Below are 19,190 nucleotides of genomic sequence, written 5' to 3'. Positions count from 1 at the left end.
ACTATGTAATCATAAAAATCTCAAGAAATCTCTATCTTAAACACTTAATCACATTTTGCAGAAGCTAAGTCTTACAAGTTATATATACATGTATTTTTATTGTGGTAAGAACACCTAACAAGCGATCGGCTCTCAACAATTTTTAAGTGCACAGTACAGTATTATCAACTATGGGCACAATATCCTACAGCGACTGTCTCTAGAACTTAGCTATCAGCAGTGATTAACTTGAAGGTACTTTTCAAAATTATGTGTTTAAGAAAATGTTCTAGCTTATTTGGCCAGGGAAATTTTTGTTTGTTTTGTTAATTTTTTTAATTGTTGCTTTCTATTCTCAGGATAAATTTGCTCCTTATTGAATCATTTTTCTTTTTGTTTGAAAACAGCAAGTAGTGTGTCTTCCCACTGAATACACTCTGATGAGGCATATGATTTTTGGACCTAGGCATTTTACAAACCTTTTAGTACTAACTTCCTGCAACACACACTTGTTTTGAGAGTAAAAACCCCTAGCTGGCAAATTATCCATCTTATCATCTGCTTTCATCAAACCTAATGAAACTGAAGAGTTGCTGTTAAAAATACTTATTAAAATTTTCCAGCTCCCAAGTTTATCTTTCACGGAGCTTGAATCACTAAAACATTTTCTTGGCAAAAACCAGATCTGAGCCAGGTAGAATTTGATGACATCTTTGTGGCTGTGCAGAATTAAACCATGAATTCCTCCATCCCCCAGGTTTAACCAGTTTTGCAGAATGGCAAAAGAATTACAATAATCTAAAATAAATAACGTTTAAGTTCGCCTTGAATGCTTTGTCAAACATAAGGAGCTAGGTATGCATAAAGTTGTTCTGTACTTCTCTTACTAGGTAGTAGGATTTAATATGTTTTTGATAAAATGCAGTGTTCAGCAGGAGTGCAGTTAGCAAACTGGTGGGGGTGATCGTGAAAGTGGTTATGTCAACTGCCAATACTTGCGACTTCAGATAAAAAACACTTAAGCTTTTTCCACACCAAATGTTTTTGTTTGCTAAATTAAACTAAAAACTCAAGATGGTAGTCACTGATTGATCCCTTGCTAGATTCTTATATGTCATTTGGAACACAACTTTAAGAGAAGTTTAAACGTTTCTGAAAGATAACAGTTGACAGTGATTTTCACACTCTTTAACTCATTTGATTCCCTTTCCCCCAAGGTAACACGTAGTTAAAGAACATTTAATATAGAAAGTGAGATAAAAAATAATTTACATTGGGGCGCCTGGGTGGCTTAGTCAGTTAAAGTCTCTGCCTTCAGCTCAGATCATGATCCCAGGGTCCTGGGATCGAGCTGTGCGTCCAGCTCCCTGCTCAGCGGGAAACCTGCTTCTCCCTCTCCCTCTGCTCTTTTACCTGCTTGTGTTCACTCCCATTCTCTCTCTCTCTCTCTCTCTCTCAAATAAATAAATATTTAAAAAAAATTAAATTATTTTGCACTACCTGTGTGACCAAATTTATAGATTCCCTTGGGTTTACACATGGTCTGGCAGGCAATGGACATATGTCAGGACATAGATTAATTCCAGAAAGAACCAAGTGAGACTTTGGGTAAAACTTTGATTTACCAACCCAACAACATTTTCCAAACTGTGTTTCAATAAACACGCGGGCATTTCCTTGTCCAAATAAGTATGGAGAACATTGGGCTAAGTAAAGTTAAACAAACTTCTTTGCAGGACTTTTCAGAGCCTTTAATACGTGGGTACAAATGGCAGATCTCTAAGGATGGCTTACAGTGTGCATCTGGTGGTACTGTCCTCAAATTGTCTTTTCAGATGGTAGTTTCTTTCCTAACCACTTGGCTATGCAGGCTTTCTTTTGGGTCAAGTTTTCCAGAGGGTAGCCTTCCAATAGGCTGACTTCTAATTCTTAGCCACTGGCTTGCCTGTCTAAGTTTGCCAGTCTGCTGAGACCTTTTTTTTTTCCTTTTTTCTGCATAATGGCTGCACAGTGGGCCATTTGTAGTAGGTAACTTTTAACATAATTTAATTTTACTCCTGCTAATTCTCCTATATGGCTACTGTTTTTTGCAACTTCTCTTATCACTAAACTGTACAAAAAGAGGACCCCTACATCTTGTAAGAAATCAGTGCTGAAATGTGCTGACAATGATAGAATATACTTGATTGACATTTCTAAAAATTATACTGTCTTAATTTCTGTAGCAGAACATCATGAGAATTAGCATACCTAGAACAAATTGTTCAATGGTAGAGTGAGGGAACTATAATCAGACGTGTCAACAACTTGTGTCTATTTCTAAGCAAAATGAATATTTTAGGAATAAACAAATATAATCGATCTAGGGTCATGATGAGGGTCCTTCTGCTTTAAGTCACAATGGCGCTAAGAGCCAGTATTTTCCAGACTTGAGAAAAAACAAACAGAAAGACTCTAAAAGGGACTGATGTTGAAGAAATTGGGGAGGTAGATTTAAAAAAAAAAAAAGAACATTTAGTCTTTTCATTATTGATTTTGAGTATGATTATATTGATGTCGCCTAAAACATCCAAGGCATATGTCTTTAACATCCATCAGTGAAGGAAAGCTTCCTGAAGCTTGCTAAATACTCCTTTACATTTGCCTATAATTCTTTTTTTTTTTTTAAGATTTTATTTATTTGACAGGCAGAGATCACAGGCAGAGAGGCAGGCAGGGAGTGAGGGGGAGCAGGCCCCCACTGAGCAGAGAGCCTAATGTGGTGCTCGATCCCAGGACCCTGAGATCATGACCTGAGCTGAAGGCAGAGGCTTAACCCACTGAGCCACTCAGGGGCCCCTTGTCTATAATTCTTAATAGATTCATTTGTAGGCTCTTGATTTTTTAGTATGAATATCTGCAGCACTGACACATTCAAGAGATGTGCTAATATTGGACCCTGACCTTGGTGCTCATGTTCATTGCTTATTGGAATTATTAGTGTAAATTGAATACTTAAGGGGAAAAAAAAGTTTCTTATAGTGCTTTTCTAGAATTCCATTTTTTCCTCTTAGCCAAGTTCCACTTGAGAAATTAGTCTCCTCTTGCCTATGATTTCCAGTACATCTGCAATAGAACACTACTAAATGTAAAATAAGTGCATTTTCCCCTATTTATGGGTGCATTTTTGCATCACCTCCTGATTACAACCAGTAGACTATCCACACCCTAAAATACACATGACTCTGGTTCAACTACCCAAATAGTAAGAAGAACTTTTCCAAGATTTCTAATGATGAAGTAATGTACTCAAGTAAACAGCAGTCCTCTGTTTAAAGTCATGAGTCCAAATCTTTATTATTGTCCTGTTATGATACAGCAGAAGGATACTTTTGCTGTCTTAAAGAACAGTAGCTGTACTAAGACAGAAATTAAATTAAGTCTTGCAGTAATTAAATTAAATTACTTCTTAGCTGTGATCAAATAAGTTAATATGACCCGGCTCCGGAACTTAGAGAAAGAATCCATTTACCGTCTATCTCAAAGTCTAAATTAGATGTAACCAATCAGAATGCAGGTTAGAAGTATGTTCTTGACATCCATGTGTGGGACACGAACGGTCAGCCAACCACACTGTGGTGTGCTCACACTGACTTCCCCCCTAGAATCTGATGGCAGCCTGTTGTGACCAGTATCTGTTGTCTTCTCTAGAGTGTGAATATCATTGTTTCCAGGGTGGCCTTCATGTATGCTTTGATGAATTTTCTTTGTTTTGACTCTAATAGCAGTGTGCGTTTGAGCTTCCTTTTTCCCCCCTTTTTTTGTTAAAAACAAAATAACTTTGTTTTGTTTACCCTTAACTTTTTAAAATGCAGTCTGCTGTTGTTGCTATTCAATGGAACTAATAAAATGAGCAGCAATGGGAAATTTTCTGATGGATGCTATCTAAATGATTACTATTATTGAATGCCTTAAAATTTATGTTATACGAGAATGGCATGCTATCAAACTCTTTTGCTATTTTTAGAGTATATGGATAGATAAGCTCAAAAAAGAAAGTTATTTTTTCTTTGTAACTTATAATAAAATAAAACCAGATTGTTTTGGCAGTTTTACTGTCCATTCATTTTTTTCCCTATGTTGTCTAAAAACAAGATGAAACAGAACAACAAAAAAAAAGCCTTCTTATCTCTGCATATTATCTTTATAGGGTTTTGGAATAGTTATTCTTTATGAATCTTCCAAAATTTATTGTTAATATATATTATTTTTGACAGAGGGAAATTTATTACTATTTTGCTAACATACTTCTTTAATAATATCTATCCTCAAACTCATCACCAGTTTACTTTTTTAACAATAGCAACAAAAAGCAGACAAAAACTATTATCAAACTAAACTTCGTTTTGCTAATCACATTTTAGTTGGTGTCTTTATAGTTGTCTAAAGTATTCATTGAGTATAATTTGTAGCGTTGCCATAGGTATACAGTAGGATTAACCAGTTTACAAGAAGATTTGAAACCATCTGAGGATAACGTTTTTACCAAATCACAAATGCTGCAAATTAATTTCTGTGAGGCAGAGAAGCAATAAAAAGAATAAATGCCTCTTGTGTAGGTTATCAACAAAGCTTGTCGTCTCCACGTGGAGAACATATATCCACTACTTCTCATTCAGTTCAGAGCATTCCATCTCTCTTCCACTATTGCAGTCCCTCTGCTCTGGTCTCCCTAATGTGACTCTTTGCTGCCCCAATTCTATCAGACACAGAAATGAGATCCTGTCACAGCCTGGGAAAACCCTCGTTGATTTCCCTTTACACTTATAATAAATCCAAAATCCCAAGTGGGCCCCACAGTTGAACCTGAACACACACTGCATGACAGGGCACTTCCTTTTTTCCCCGACTCATCTCACATCACCCTCCCCATTCTCCACCCTGGGGCTCATCTGGCCTTCTCTTTCTCAGATGTGCTGAGGTTCTTCCTTCTTTGTCCAGCCTCAAGCTATTTTCTCTGGACAGAGCTCTCTTTATCCCTCCGAATTTTCTGTGACTCACTCTTTTTTGTCATTTTGTCTCAACTCAGTGTGATCATTTGGGGGCTTTTCCTAGCCACTCACCCTAAAAAATACCCATTGCACTCTCTCCCCATCATTCCCTATCTCATCACTTGTTTGTATTTTCCTTGTACCATCTGTCATTATGCTCTCTGAATTATTCAGAGTGCTGCTGTTTATTTGCTCTATGTCTATATGTATGCAATGGATTTCAGTAATCTTTTACAATCTTGTTTCCTCAATGTTTAGACCAAAGTCTTGTACCAGGATGAATTTGTTAGACTAAATCATGGTGACACAATAGATTACTCCTTTTCCCTTCAACCCGCTTAAGAATACTCTACAGTTTCTTTTCACTGTTTTTCTATTTTACCCTTTTCCAGTCTTTGTTAGTTGCTTCTCTTTTCTCTAGCTTTTCGTGTTTGAATGTGCCCAGGTTTAGAAGATGATCTTCCTCTTTTCAACTTACACTCTTTCCTTTGGTGAACTCGTCCAGTCCCATGGCTTCATAGACCATTCATGGTGGCTGAATCATGGCTTCTGAAAGATGGCTAATCTTAATTCTCAAAATATTTAAATGCATTGCCTTCCTTGGCAAATAGGATTTTGCTGATGTGATTAAATTAATGGTCTTGAGATGGGAAGAGTATCTTGGATTATCCGTATCAGCCCAGTGTAATGGTAAGTATCCTTATGAGAGGAAGGCAAGAGAGTCACAGGCAGAAGCTGATGGAAGCACAGCAGAGGAAGCTAGAGTAAAGCACTTTGCAGATGGAAGAGAGGGCCATGACCTGGAACAGACAAAGAAACAGATTCTGCTGGAGCCTCCAGGTCGACCACCTTACTGACATTTTGATCTTAGCCCCATAAGACTCAATTTAGATTTTTGACCTCTAGAACTGTAAGAAACAAACTTATGTTGACTTGAGCTACAAAGTTTATGGTAAAAGTTTGTGTTATATGTTGAGCTCAAATCACACTCGGTCATATAGATTCATGTGTTTAACAGTCTGTGCAACTTCTTCACTCAGGTTTCTGAGAGAATCTTCAAACTTTCAGTAAAACTCACCATACCCACCTTATTGGTCTTCAATCACACCTTCCCTTCCTTGCCCCTAGCATACCCAATTCCCCTTATTTGACTGCTTTCCCATTTTTCCTATAATATTTATCAATATGTCCCAAACTAAACTTCTGATCTTTCTCCCCAAACCTGTTCCATATGAGTTTAACTCATCTCAGTTCATTGCAAATCCACTCTTCTGTTTCCTCAAGTCAAAACAATGGACTCCTTCTCTTTCTCTTCCCTTCCACATCCATTTCTTTAAAGGAAATTGTATATTTTTCTACTTTCCAAATATATCTAGGGACCACAGATTCCTTAGTCCCTCATATTACAGCCCCGATTTGCCATTCTCCTGGTTTGCCTCAATTATTTCAAAAGCTTCTTAGTTTTCCAACACTTCCAGTCTTGCCTCTCCTAAAGTTTCAACACAAAAGCCACAGTTATCCTTAAAAAATGCAGCACAAACCATGTCATTCCTCAGCTTAAACTCTCCTTACTTGTTCCTTAAACAGTCACATTCCCTCTGTAGGGGTTTTGCACTGGCTGTTGCCTCTGTTTACAATTCTTTCTCTCTTCATATCCTTAAGGAGAATCTTCTAGTTATTGTGTGTGTGTGCATGTCTGTGTTTCAAATAAGCCCACCCCACCACATTATTCAACTTCAATCACACCATCCCTTCCTTGCCCCCAGCATTCCCAATTCCCTTTATTTGACTTATTTCCCATTTTTCCCTATAATAGTTATCACCTTTAAACAATGTATTAGTATGCATTATTATTCATTTTTTCCCCTGAGAATCGAATAGGGTGATCAATAAATATTTGTGAATGAATGAGTCCTACTTCTTTTCTTTCTGATGAGTTATGTTTTATTATAAATTTACTATAAAAGTGATTTATCTTACAGCCACGATTCTGTCTTTATGAGACTGACGCGCTACCTACTGCGCTAACGAGGCACCTACGATTCTGTCTTTAATAACACATGCATGTACAGCTCTAAAGTCTTTTCCATATTTTTTCAGAAAGAATTTTTAAGTGATGTCAACAAAATATCTGAGTAAGATATTCTCTTCATGTAACCTCTCCCCCCAACAAAAATGAATTGACATCTATCTGTGAACAAAGTGCTTTTGTGAGAGGTTTGGGATCCAGAGAGGATATTGTGAAACCACAGGGCAATTCAGGACTGAGGAGAGCCATTTTGAAAAGACAGATTTATACCATGGTCCAGGTGACAAAAATGGAAACAGCTCCTTATGCCTGGGGACTCAGCCATAACCTTGCTTGGCTTTGGGTCTGTTACCAGCACTTCCACGAAGTGATGTAAACAGGGTGGGTCTAAGGACTCAGAGGGGGTCCCACGGGATAAGCCAAGAGGATCCTTGGCTATATGCAGGATAGAAATCAAATGAGAGACGGGAGGGAATAAGATAAGAATTTATTGAAGATATAGAAAGAGTGCAGATATAAGATAGAGTATCGGGGAGCCTCAGAAAGGAAAAGGAGAGTCTCATCTTTGTTCAGGGTCTGGGTATTTTAGTGAGGATTGTGGTCTGGTGCACATGTCCTCTCAGGCATCCAAGAACTGATCAGAACAAGGGCAGGGGTCCATGTGTCTTCCATGTCACTTATTGCTTAGATCCAGAGGATCTTGGCATTGAGATGTCTAGTGCCAGTAGCCTGGAATACACACATAATGACTTTGTCCGGTCACTCTTACCTGATCCTTCCTGAGATGTCACCTGTTGTACTGCAAGACTCTGAAGAAATCATGAAATCCTTGTCCCTTTCAAGGAGGATATACATTATTTGTACTATGAGGCATATGTAAAGCAGGTTGCAGGTACTAGCAAGAACAGAAGCAGGAAAAGGAGCAAAAAAGCAGATTTTTATGGAGTCCTTCTTCAGTTTCCCTGTCTCACAAGGGCTCTATAACTTGGCTTGAACAATATCACAGCTGCGGTCTCCTGACAGACCTGCCAGCCCAGGAACCCAGTAAAAGACACTCCTGTCTGTACCCCGAGATCATGAAAGGGCCCTACAAGTTTTACGCTCTTTTGGTATAGTCTTCCCTGCACTGGAATCAGGCAGGAATTTCACATCTATGTCTCAGGAGACATTGGAAAGACTCTGCTCAGCTCCAGCTTTTCCAGTCATGGTGAGGGATCAGTCCAATCCTCCTAGGAATCTGGTAGGGGTCACACCAGTGGAGCATCTGGTAACAGGGCACTCACTAGCTGAGAACCCAGTTGTGGGCCTCGAAGTGACACTTGTCCCAGTGTTACCTTACAGAACAAGTTACTGGAGGGCAGGCCCATTGACGCAGGGACAGGACCCCTTCTGCCTGAGCTCTTGGTAACAAGCCTACTGACTGTGGACCCCAGTGCAGATCTAGCAGCAGCCTTATAGCTGGTTCCAAACCAGCTAAACAGTAATCAAAACCTTTAAACAAAGTAAAGCCTAGAACCATATGGTTTTACTGGTGAATTCCACCAAACATTTAAAGAAGAATGAATGCAAATACTTCTCAAAGTCTTCCAAAAACTTGAAGATAAAGGAGTGCTCTCAACTCTTTATGAAGCCAGCATTACATTGATTCCAAAGCCATACAGAGACATATATTCATCTGATGAACATAGCTACAAAAATTCCTAATAAGACTCTAGCAAAGGAAATTCAACACCACATCCAAAGAATCATGCATGTGATGAAATGGGACTTTTTTTCTGGAATGAAAGGAAGATCAACATGTACAACCAAGAAATGTGATAACACCATATTAATGGAATGAAGGATAAAAATCATATGATCCTCCCAGTAGATTCAGAAAAGGTGTTTGACAGCTTTTTATATACCTATACTTTTTATATACCTCAACCAAATAAAGGCCATGTATGACAAACCCACAACTAACATCATTCTCAAAAGCTAAAAGCTTCATGGTGGGTATTATAGAGGGCACGGATTGCATGGAGCACGGGGTGTGGTGCAAAAATAATGAATACTGTTATGCTGGAAATAAAAATAAATTAAAAAAAAAAAAAAAAAAAAAAGCTAAAAGCTTTTTCTCTAAAATCAGGATTAAGACAAGGATGCTTACTACTTGTATTTAACATGAAATCTCAGCCAGAGCGTTAGGCAAGGAAAACAAGTAAGAAGCATCCAAATCAGAAAGGAAGAAGTAAAATTGTCTCTGTTCACATATGACATGATCTTATATATAGAAAACCTTAAATATTCCACCAAAATACTGTTAGAACTAATAAATGAGTTCAGTGGATACAAATCAACATACAAAAATCAGTTGCATTTTTATATATTAACAGTGAGATACCTAAAAAAGAAATGAAGGAAACAGTGTCATTTACAGTTACATCAAAAAGAATAAAACATTTATGAATAAATTTAACCAGAGGACTGATAGATCTATACAATGAAAACTGTAAGACATAGATAAAAAAAAAATTGAAGAAGAAACCAATTAATGGAATATATCCTGTATTTGTGGATTAGAAGAGTTAATATTGCTAAAATGTCTGTACTACCCAAAGCCATCTATAGATTCAATACATTCCCTATCACAATTTCAATGGCTTTTTCACAGAACAGGAAAAACCCTTAAATCTATGTGGAACTACAAAAGACCCCAATTATCCAAACCAATCTGAAGAAAGAACAAAACTAGAGGGATCACACTTTTTGATTTCACACTACTCAGCAATGCTACAGTAATCAAAACAGTATTATATTAGCATAAAAACAAACACACAGACCAAAGGGATAGAATAAAAAGCCAGAAATAAACCCACGTGTGTATGTTCTAATAATATTTGATAAGGAAGCCAAGAATGCTCCATGGGGAAAGGATAATCTCTTTGATAAGTGATGTTGGGTAAACAGTGTTCACATGCAAGAAGGACGGACTCCTGTCTGACACGATTTATAAAAATAAACTCAAAACAGGGGCGCCTGGGTGGATCAGTCAGTTGAGCATCTGACTCTTGGTTTTAGTTCAGGTCATGATCTCATGGGTTGTGAGATGGAGCCCCATGTTGGGCTTCCTGCTCTGTGGGCAATCTGCTTGATGATTCTCTCCCTCTGCCCCTCCCCTTATTTGTGCTCTTTCTCTGTCTCTGTCAAATAAATAAAAAATAAATCTTAAAAAAAAAAAAAACCTCTAAACAGATTGAAGACTTAAACATATGACCTGATAACATAAAACTCCTAGAAGAAAACAGAGAAAAAGCTCTTTGGCACTGTCTGGTGTGTGTGTGTGTGTGTGTGTGTGTGTGTGTGTGTGTGTATTTTGCATATGACACCAAAAGCGTGAAACAAAATGAAAAATAAATGAGTGGGACTAGATTACCTAAAAGCTTCTGCATAGCAAAAGAAGCAATCAACAGTATAAATAGGCATCCTATAAAATGGGAGAAAATATTTGCAAACTGTATATCAAACAGTAAGTTAATATCCAAAATATAAGTAACTCATACAGCTCAATACCAAAAAAAATCCAATTTAAAAATGGGCAGATGACATGAATAGACATTTTTCAAAAAAAGTTATGCAAGTGACCAACAGATACGTGAAAAAGTGTTCAACACCACTGAGCATCAGGGAAATGCAAATCAAAACTACAGTTTTTAGTATTGCTATCATCAGAATACAAGAGATAAAAGTGTTGGTGAGAATATGGAGAAAAGGGAACACTCGTGCACTGTTTGTAAGAATATAGAGTGGTGCAGCCACCATGAAAAAGAGTATGGAGATTCTTCCAAAATTTAAAAATAGAACTACCATATGATCCAGTAATCCTACTTCTTTGTTATATCTGATGGAATAAAATCTCTACCTGGAAGAGATATCTGTACCCCCATGTTCATTTCAGCATTATTCACAGTAGCCAAGACAGGCAACAACCTAAGCGTCCGAGTGTCCACTGAAAGAAGAGTGAAAAAGAAGTTGTCTCATATGGAATATCAGTAAACCTTAAAAAAGAAGGAAACCCTGCCATTTGCAGCAACACGGTTGCATCTTGAATGTATGATGCTAAGTGAAATAAGGTAGAGAAAGACAAATACTGTGTGATCTCAATATATGCGGAAACTTAAAAAAAAAAAAAAAAGCCAAACTCGGAAACAGAACAAAATGGTGGTTGTCAGGGGCCAGTGGAATCTATGTTTGTCGAAGGATACCAATATCCAGTTATAATATGAATACATTCTGGCTATCTAATGTATGGCATGGTGACTTTAACTGTATTGTATACTTGAATTTGCTAGGAGAGTAGGTCTTAAATATTTTCCCCAGAAAATAAAAAAGAATTGTAATTCTGTCAGGCGATGGATGTGTTAACTAATTTTATTGTAGTAATCGTTTCACAACGTATACATGTATCAAGTCACGTTGTACACCTTAAGCATATACCATGTTAAGTGTCAGTTACATATCAATAAATCTGGAAAAAAAAGAAAAGACAGAAATTCTTTTTTTATATATCTTTTTAAATAATTTTTAAAATTTTTATAAACATATAATGTATTTATTAGCCCCAGGAATACAGGTCTATGGATCACCAGGTTTACATACTTCACAGCACTCACCATAGCACACACCTTCCCCAATGTCCATAACCCCACCACCCTCTCCCTACTCCACTCCCCCTGGCAACCCTCGGTTTGTTTTGTGAGATTAAGAGTCTCTTATGTTTGTCTCCCTCCCCATTCCATCTTGTTTCATTTTTCTTTTCCTACCCGCCAAACCCCTCACATTGTATCTCTACTCTTCATGTCAGGGAGATCATGATAGTTGTCTTTCTCCAATTGACTTATTTCACTAAGCATAATATCCTTTAGTTCCGTCCACGTTGTCGCAAATGACAAGATTTCATTTCTTTTGATAAGCCAGAAATTCTGAAGATGTGTTAAGAAAATGGATTATGTCTAGAATGAAATGTTTCTTATGAGTGCATTGACATCTGAAAAAAAGGGCAGACTTTGGAAATAGGAACACAATTCCAAATACGAATTCCTCTTCTATTTATGAAAAAACTGCCTCCCAAAATATTTAGTCCCAAAATATTTAGTCATTATAAATAAATCTATGTCATAATCATGTCAGAACTATTTACCAGGCTTTCTCATGGTCAAAGAGGTCATTAATCAAAATGTTTGATTTCTATAGTGTTCTTGTGCTGAATCCAGTTGGCCTTTCAATCTTGTCTTTTCCTATTTCTTTACCCTTAATTGCTTTTAAGAAATGAAACGACCCCTCACTCTGGGTCTATGGAGTTGGAATTCAGGACTTGAGCTTTAACATTAAATTCTGTCACTGTAACTTCCCTGTGAGCCATTCTACTTAACATTAGCGCCAAGAGCTCTGGTGCAGTGAACTGCCAAATCTCTGAAAAATCTCTACATGTACTCTGTTTAGAAAATTTTTAGTTCATTAGTGAACAAAAGTGAGAAGTATATTAATAAAAAGGCAAATAAAACTTTTAAGATCCCATAATCCTCTATCTTTAGTAAGTGTGTAAAATTTTTGTTACAGGGCCTGGATCTTGTGTGCTCGTTCTGGGAAGTCATAGCACATAGCTGCCTGGAATGCTTCCTCAGGTATGAGACCCTTTGGCTTCAGGAGTTCTTTTGCATTGTACTGTCCAATTTAAAGTGAAATCATGACTCAAAGTTTATGACTAAATGACACTTAGAAATGAATTAGTATGTTATTGAACATTACATCATTGAATGTATGTATCAGTGTTCATGGATAGGAAGTGTAAATGGCTGTACATATGACGTGAAGATTTGTTGCCATTTGTCATTTGTGCATTGTTCATATTTTCAGGAAACAAAATCTTGTTAGTATGTATTGATACCTGTTATCTATACCAGTGAATTTGAAATACCAGTCTATAAATTCTGACATTGCTAATGATGTCATCTGCTCTAAGGGGTGTATAACCTGAATTTTCATTATATTCTAAAGTGATTTACCACTATTTCATCTTCAACACCTGTATGAAAAGTCAAATAATTCTAGTTAAAATTCAGCATTGACTTTAGACCTACTGAAGAGCAGATTATCAGAGAGTCTAAGAAACGGGGAGCAACCCAATGTCTAGCTTTCCTTGCTGTCACAATGAATTCCTGTTCAAATGCAGTTTTGAATAGCTTTTCACCAAATAATTTTTGAAAATTGATGTTATAGAAAGATGAGGCATATGAGATATGCTCTGTTTCTGCTTTCTTCTTTTTACATTCCTTTCAGAAAATGATTTTGGTAAAGAAAAACTATAAGGTAAAGGAAACTGGCACTTAGTATACTCTCAGGACGAAAGCATCCCAGTAATACAAGATACTCTGATTATAGCTCAGGGGAATGACAGTATCTCTTTAGGACAAGGATAGTTCACTATTGTATTCACTGATATGTACCATATAGGCTGTACGTACATCATTTCCTGAAATAACACATTTTATTTCCCAATTTTCATTTTGTCTAGATACTTTTAGGCCAGTGCCATTATATGTGTGAGAGCCAAAGTTTTCCATAATAATCCATGTGCTCTCAAAATCAGGTTGATTTCAGTAGTTTATATGATAGAGGCAGGAATAGGGAGTCCCAGGTTCCAACACTTGTGAGAAAGATCAAACAGCTACTACTCCGGTGTGGGATAGCCATGTGTTATATCTAAGTCAAAACTTTAAAACTCACTAGTCCTTTGACTTAAGAGAAATTACTTAACATTTAGAAGTAGAGACATCTTTAGTTTTTGAGTTGAGCTTCTTTGAAAAAAGAGTTGTTATTTAAGATCTAAATAAGGTAATTAGATATTTAAGTAAGAAATACACATAAGATAGCCAACACATAACAAGAGTGCAGTAGAGGTTAGTTTCCCAGACTGCCCTATTACCCCTCTGTGTTTATTTGCAGTAACCATATGGGAGGCTATGTAACATAGTGGTTTAGGAGACTAGGCTATGGAGTGGGTTTGACAAAAACACACCAAAATAGAAGCAAACGGGGTGTAAATCTCGACTCAGACAATAGTTTTGTCTCTTTAGTCAATTAGTTCTTCTTAGGCACAGCTTCTTTGTCAAAAAAATAGTGATAGGAATAGTGGACACTATTCCTCTAGCAAAGCTGGTTTACTGACATGTTCCAGTGAAGAGAGAACGCAGACCAAAGGGAGCTATGGAGCACACCAGGAAGAGAAGAGGAGAAAGAAGTATAGGATTCTGGCTTATGCCAACTGATTTTGGCGAGGGCTCAAAGAAGAAAAATTTGCTTTGGATTGGATGCTTTGGGGAAGGGGTTATTCTGTGATTCATATCTTAATAATTCTTACCTGCAGGACAGAAGGCCTGGGGGAGGCTAATGCTATAATCAGTAAAGAGGCAGCAGTTACTCAGTGTAGTGAGGCTAAGAGCATGCTTGGTTACTTGTGTGGTTTGGAAATGTTCTTGTTTTTGTCTGGGTTCAGGCTTGATTATGGAGTAGTGATATTTTGTGTTGATCTTTCTTGGCCGGTGGTTCTCTGTGAAATGGTTTACATTCATCAGGAGAACATCAAGGCCTAGCTCATGGTACTAGGCCTGCCACCAGCTTCCTGGGTCTGCTTTCTCTTTCTCGATATGAAAAACCAGTGTGTTTTAATTAAAAAGAAAATCTGCTTTAATAGTGTAAGATAGTTTCTGTTACCTCAGAGTCTGTATTGTTACTCTCGTCATGTGCCCCAAATGTTTTTTGGCAAGACAGTCCTATTTTATGTTACGTTTACACTTGATTTCACCTTAGGGAACTACAGTCATATTTCCTGCATCTTATAAGAAGCATTCAAGTAGGATGATGCCATCTACTATATCTATATCTATATTTATATATCTATATATAATATTATTATATAATATGATGTATTAGTTATCTGGTTCCTGGTTTCTAGCCCAATTTAGAAGAAGCTGAAAAGACAATAATAGTGGTCTTATAGTACTTTCAAATTCTGAATTTAAATACTCTTGTACTAATACTAAGTATGGATAATTTCTTATATTATTAGACAGTATTGAGTAGAAGTTAGGACCATGGTGTGTCTATCTAGAGATATTCTGCCGGGGTTCGATTCTTGCCTTAATCCTGTACTGACTATATAACCTTGGGGTAAATTCCTTAAAAGCACACATCTCTGTGTTTCTCCTTTACTTACACACTTCATATTTTTGACACCAGATCTGTGGGTTTTGTACATATCAAGCAATTCTCTGACACCAGCTGGGTGTCTTACAGTTTAATTCTATTCTCATACTACCCGGAGATAGAATCAGAGCCCATAGGTTAAGGGACCTGTCCCAGGAGAGTACCCGCCACCTCTATTTAAGATGCCAACTGCAAGTCCCCGGCAGTCACCCATACTTCTGGCAAACCAGTTATAAGTCAGGTTCCCATGAACCTTCCTTGGCCTCAGTCATTTGCTAGAATGGCTCACAGAACTCAGGAAAACATTTACTTACATTTGCCAGTTTGCTATAAAGCATATGATAAAAGATCTAGATGGTAGATGATGTGGGGATAAGGAGATGGGGATGGAGCTCCCATGCCGTCTCTTGCTGCACCACTAGCCGAGCACCTGCCCTTGTTCAGCAACCCAGAAACTTTTTAAACCCCATACTTAGGAGATTTTTGTGGAGGCTTCATCATTTAGGCACAATCTGCCATTAACTCAATTTCCAGTCCTCTCCTCTTGCAGTGGAAGGGGGTGGGGCTGAAAGTTCCATGTTTTAATCATGTCTTGGTTTTCCAGGTGAATAGACCCCATCCTGATGCTTCCCAGAAGCCCACCAGAAATTGCCTCATTAGAGCAAAAGACACTCATATCACCTAAGAAATTCCAAGGGTTTTAGGAGCCCTGTGTCAGGAACTGGAATCAAGGACCAAATATTAGAACAAGGATGCTCCTAGTGCATCTTATTACTTAGGAAATTACAAGGGTTTTATAAGTTCTGTGGCACGAACTGGGGCAGAGATGAACATGTGTATATACATATTTTATTATTTCACACTAGCAAAAGCTTTTAAGCTTCTGTGCCTCAATATCTTCAACTCTAAAGTGATTTAAAAAGTATCTGCTTCGGGGCGCCTGGGTGGCTCAGTGGTTTAAAACCTCTGCCTTCCACTCAGGTCATGATACCAGGATCCTGGGATCAAGCCCTGCATTGGGCTTTCTGCTCAGCAGGGAGCCTGCTTCCTCCTCTCTCTCTGCCTGCCTCTCTGCTTACTTGAGATCTCTCTCAAATAAACAAATAAAATATTTAAAAAAAAAATCTGCTTCACTGAGTCATGTGAGGATTGAAGGAATAAAACATTAAAGTGTTTAGAACAAATGCCTGGGACATAATGAACATTACTAGTAACATACAATAAATGTTAGCTAATCACATTTTATAGCCACTTCATGCAATATGAAAAGTACTTGGGATTTGCTGTATATTGATAAGACAACCAATGTTAATTGTTTGGGATGTTGTGGGAGAAACTGAATTAGACATGTGGAAATGGTTACAGTACCTGCCTTCAAGGAGCTTGCTATATAGCTGAGACAGGTATGAAGGGATAATACCTAAATAAACCTGCAAGAATTAAGTGCAAATGTTGGTTGCTGATAATAACAATTTTCATGCCTTTGAGGAAGGAGAATTAACTTCTAGTTAGACTGACATGTGTAGTGGTATGGATAGTAAATGAGCTGAGTCTTGGGAGATTTACTGAATTTGACTGTCCAGGAAGATGACAAAATAGTACTGTAGTCAGATGGAACTTCAAGGGCAAATATATGAAGAATCAGAGAAAAAAATCCCAACAACAATAGTATAGCCTACAAAAGTGAAGTAGAACACATACTGAACATAAAACAAAGCATTGAGCTCTCAGTACTTAAGTTCATTATCTTATTTAATCTTCTTTATGACCTTATAGAAAAGGTAGAGTCACTATCCCCATTTAGTGAGGAAAACAAGGCTTAGACAGTTTGATCGGCTTACGGTTACTAAACTAGCAAATTCTAGGCTACAATTTAACCAAGATCTAATGGATTCTAGGTCCCTAGCTTTTAACCTCTATTTTTCTGTTTCACTTTAAATAACCTTTGTATATATTATACCAGCTAAGATCCTCTCTAACTAGCCCAAATCCATGTGGAGTGGTCAGATGATGCAAGACATGTAATACAGCATCAGGAAATTTTTATGTTCTCTGAATTAAGTGGCGAGTCCATTGTTATTTGGAGCAATGAAGTGGTGTGATTTTTTAAAATATTTTAATCAATAATCCTATCTTTCTTATTTATATAAATATTCTTCAAACACTCTACCATTACATGCCCTGTTAGTTTACATAGCTAGTCTGAATTGGGTCTTACAAAGAAAAGCCTAACAAAATAAGGGAAAGATTGTAATAGAAAACATTGTCTTTCTTTTGCATTTTTAGTAAAGCCCCCCCACAAAGTTAGAGTTCGTATCATATATGTATATTTTCTTCATGAGGTTGTGAAGCATGTTTTTCTCAGGCTTCCTTACATGTAAGACTCACATAAGGATTCATGCCACATTGCTAGGAGGTTGGAAAAAAAACAACAACAACAACTTTGAATCATAGATTTAGTGATGGCTATCAAAGACCAGTACATCAAGAATTATGCTCTTTGGCTAATCGTTCACAAAGCAATAAAAGAGACCATATTGCTTAGTTTAAAAAAAAAAGAGAGAGAGAGAAGATGAAGTTTATTCCAACCAATAACCCATCTGTATACAACCAACCAACTGCTCCCCTTCCATTTGCTCCTTTATAGAAATGTCTGTAATTTCCTCATCTCAGCATACATTTATACATCTGTGGAATCATTACTTTGGCTTATCTAGTATTCTTTGAAATTAAATAAACCAATGACTTAGAGAAACAGATAAAACTCGAGGGAGAACTATGGGTATAGGATAAATCGTTGGGTAAAAAACAAATTCCAGAACTAAAGGACTTTGGTCAGATGGTCGATAATTACCACTTCATTCCTAAATAATGAATTTAAATTCTCTAAACCTACATTTGTAGCTCTTTGGATTATATCATTCACCTCCTATTGGGTTCCTCCATCTTTTAATTATCTGTTAAAAAGTCACAGAAGCAAAGTTCTTTAAAAACAATAACAGTATTCTTGGGGCACCTGGGTGGCTCAGTAGGTTAAGTGCCTGCCTTCTAAGCATCTGCTCAGGGTCTTGGGATTGAGACCACATCTGGCTTCCTGCTCAGTGGGGAGCCTGCTTCTCCCTCTCTCTGCTTCTCTCCCTGCTTGTACTCTCTCTCTCTATCAGATAAATAAATAAATAAATAAATAAGATCTTAAAGAAAACCAAAAAACCCCAAAGAAACCAGTATTCTTTTTTAAAAAAAATTTTTTTTATTTTTTATAAACATATATTTTTATCCCCAGGGGCACAGGTCTGTGAATCGCCAGGTTAACACACTTCACAGCACTCACCAAAGCACATACCCTCGCCAATGTCCATAACCCCACCCCCCTTCTCCCAACCCCCCTCCCCCCAGCAACCCTCAGTTTGTTTTATGAGATTAAGAGTCACTTATGGTTTGTCTCCCTCCCAATCCCATTTTGTTTCATTTATTCTTCTCCTACTCCCTTAAACCCTCATGTTGCATCTCCACTTCCTCATATCAGGGAGATCATATGATAGTTGTCTTTCTCTGATTGACTTATTTTGCTAAGCATGCTACCCTCTAGTTCCATCCACGTTGTCACAAATGGCAAGGTTTCATTTCTTTTGATGGCTGCATAGTATTCCATTATGTATATATACCACATCTTCTTTATCCATTCATCTGTTGATGGACATCTAGGTTCTTTCCATAGTTTGGCTATTGTAGACATTGCTGCTATAAACATTCGGATGCACGGGCCCCTTCGGATCACTACATTTGTATCTTTAGGGTAAAAACCCAGTAGTGCAATTGCTGAGTCATAGGGTAGTTTTATTTTCAACATTTTGAGGAACCTCCATGCTGTTTTCCAGAGTCGTTGCACCAGCTTGCATTCCCACCAC

General features: G+C 37.4%; 1 long non-coding RNA gene across 1 annotated transcript in view; it reads left to right on the top strand.

Annotated features, from left to right (window-relative positions):
* Positions 1–19,190, top strand: part of LOC116581692 — a 122,522-nt gene that overhangs the window by 31,651 nt on the left and 71,681 nt on the right. Inside the window, exon 2 of the long non-coding RNA XR_004282177.1 lies at positions 12,637–12,701. This is a non-coding gene — a long non-coding RNA (uncharacterized LOC116581692). The remainder of the gene's footprint in view (positions 1–12,636; positions 12,702–19,190) is intronic.

Source organism: Mustela erminea, chromosome 21 (assembly GCF_009829155.1).
Source record: "Mustela erminea isolate mMusErm1 chromosome 21, mMusErm1.Pri, whole genome shotgun sequence".
Lineage (NCBI taxonomy): Eukaryota > Metazoa > Chordata > Mammalia > Carnivora > Mustelidae > Mustela > Mustela erminea.
The sequence above is the reverse complement of the archived record's forward strand: the minus strand, read 5'-3'. Positions and strand labels throughout refer to the sequence as shown.